Source organism: Octopus bimaculoides, chromosome 6, assembly GCF_001194135.2.
Source record: "Octopus bimaculoides isolate UCB-OBI-ISO-001 chromosome 6, ASM119413v2, whole genome shotgun sequence".
Lineage (NCBI taxonomy): Eukaryota > Metazoa > Mollusca > Cephalopoda > Octopoda > Octopodidae > Octopus > Octopus bimaculoides.
The window spans coordinates 15,609,653-15,612,543 of record NC_068986.1 but is presented as its reverse complement, the minus strand read 5'-3'; the positions used below and the strand labels follow the sequence as shown (position 1 = coordinate 15,612,543).

Here is a 2,891-nt window from a genome sequence, read left to right as displayed (position 1 = left end):
TATATATATATATACATATATGTATATATATACACATACATCTATATATATGTATATATATGTGTGTGTATGTCTGCATGAATGTGTGTGCGTGTGTCTGTGTGTCTGTGTATGCCTTCGTCTCTATGTTTGCACCCCACCTCCACTATTACCGCTCGACAACCGGATTTTGTGTATTTACGTCTTTGTGTTTCCACCCAAGTGTCCGGGAGAATAAACCGTTGAAAAATAAGTCGTTAGGTCGATTTGTTCGACTGAGACCCTTCAAGTTGGTTTTCCAGTATAGCCATAGTCAAATGACAGACACAAATAAAAGAATAAAACGTGTGTCTGTATGTCTGTGTGTGTGTGTGTCTTTTGTAAATATATATTTTAATATATACACACTGTGGTGTTAATATGTCCAAAATGTTTATATAATGTAACCTATTATTACTTAGAAGCTTAAGCGTTTCCACAACGGTGTATTTTCCAATAAATCTATAAATTATATTTTACACTGAGGGCGACAGTGCTAACTATTTTGCGATCCTTTTAAAATTAATTAGCTGTTAAACAATCACACACATCTACGCTTCTGTAAACAGTTTAATTCATCGTTTAATCTTGCGAAATGGAAGATACAGGTTGTCATACCTGTATTTATCCACACTCAAATCCATTTACACAACTGGAAAATTGGATATATATCGTACGTCTTGTTATTATGTAAATTGTCTTATTTTTTAGTGTATCTTTGGAGGATTTCCTTCAAGGTGGATGTCGTTTTTCTGTATCAGCATATTTTGGAGTTTGATTTTGTAGGCCGTATTATTTTGGTTGGACCTTCAATTTCTATTTATTTATTTATATTCTTTAAATTAGTTCCTGAATATTGACTCTCTGGGGTTTCACTCTATTTCAGTAACGATTAAGGATGATGAGTAAAATCCCTGAAAGATGAAATCAAAAACACGCAAGACGCCACTATGCATATGTTTTAACAGATGTATCAGAGATAAATTTCAAACAAGGATCCCTCTTGAGACTGAACAGTATCACTTGCGTATATGAAAACCTAATCTATGAAATTATATAAAAGGGATTGGGAGAGAATTATACAGGAGAGTGAGGAGGCTCCTTGAATCTGCACGTGTCACTTCATAGATAGCAATTTAAAATATAGCAATGCAAATAAGAAGGAACAAAGATATCTCCATGTGAAAAACAACCAAATTTAACAATTTTCCATATCAATTTAGAAGCATCAACATATGAACAAAGAAACGACATTCGTAAGAAATTCCAAACACATTAAAAGAGTTGCGGTAAAGAGGAGAGAGCTAAAGCCAGTATTACAGCGACCCTTGCAAAAGATGTCACAACTATTAGTAAAAGTAACAGGTGAACGTCAGGTATGCCAACTTAATAGTTTTACTTTTTATTTTCATATTTTATTTTATTTTATTTTTGGTGACAGCGAATTCTACAGTTCTTTTCTACTCTATGCACAAGGCCCGAAATTTGAGGGGAGAGTGCAAGTCGATTAAATCGATCCCAGTACACCAATGATACTTAATTTATCGGCCCCGAAATGATGATAGGCAAAATCGACCTCTGCAGAATTTGAACTCAGAACGTAAGACAGACAAAATATTACTAAGTATCACGCCCAGCGTGCTAACCTTTCATTTCTATTCTAGGCACAAGGCCCGACATTTTCTTCTGGGGGGGGGGGAGAGCCATTCGATTAGATCGACCACAGTACGCAACTGGTAATTAAATTATCGACCCCGAAAGAGGAAATTCAAAGTCGACCTCAGCAGAATTTGAACTCAGAACATAAAGACAGGCGAAATAACGATAATCATTGCGTCCGGTATACTAGCGTTTCTGCCAGCTCGCCGCCTTAGCGATGGCTACAATGGATGCAGCTATCACACAACAATGATCGGCAGGAAACAAAACACCAGAATAACGGGGACTTATAAGAAACATATATGAATTTATTTAGTTGATATCATGAAATATTAACACAGATTTTATTTCAGTTTACTTATCCATTTATTTAAGTATGACTGAATCGCTTTGTTTTAGTGAGAGAGAAACCTTTAGCATATATTTTAGTATTTAGAAACTTTCTTCCATTTAACCACGATAAACATCTCTAAGAATTTTGAGTTTCTTGTTTTAACATCAATATGTGTATGTGTATAGGCGTATCTGTAGAAACATGCATACAAACACACGCAGCCACCACCACCAGCACCGCATACACATACATGTATACATACAAATTGTATGTGTCTCATTAATCATAACTAGGGATTGCTGCGGATTAACTCAACGGATGTACGTCCCGTTGCTATTCTGAACGTTAAACATTGTAATATGTACATGTTAACTGATAATAATTCTCATCACAGCTTTGGAAATGTCATTATCACCAACCTCAGTACCATCAGCAGAGGTTGCAGAATTAGTGCAGACAGTCTCGACTGCAGCGACAGCAACAGCAATGAGTTTGTCATCAACGAATGTAAATATCAGACGCAGTAGTCAAGCAGCATGTGTTTATCGACGAGTATTTCATGGAAAGTTATTGAAAATTCAAATATTATATCACTCATGATATACAGCCTTCCTTCCTTCCTTCCTTCATAAGTCCTCTTGTCTTAATGACGGTAACTATATTATCTCTATAAGAACGAAAGACACTATTGATAGAAGTGAAATACTCCTGTAGTGGAAGGCCATAATTAGAGACACTTACACACACATACACACATACACACGCACATACACAGACCGATATATACATATAAATATATTCATATATTCATAGGTATGTTGGTGCAAACAAGAAAAATATACATGCATATATATATACATATGTATATATATATATATAT

The 2,891-nt window shown here is 35.2% G+C and overlaps 1 long non-coding RNA gene across 1 annotated transcript in view; it reads left to right on the top strand.

The window, feature by feature from the left end:
* The window catches only part of LOC128248104 (uncharacterized), a 29,305-nt gene that overhangs the window by 12,214 nt on the left and 14,200 nt on the right, over positions 1–2,891 (top strand). Inside the window, exon 2 of the long non-coding RNA XR_008264370.1 lies at positions 905–1,394. This is a non-coding gene — a long non-coding RNA (uncharacterized LOC128248104). The remainder of the gene's footprint in view (positions 1–904; positions 1,395–2,891) is intronic.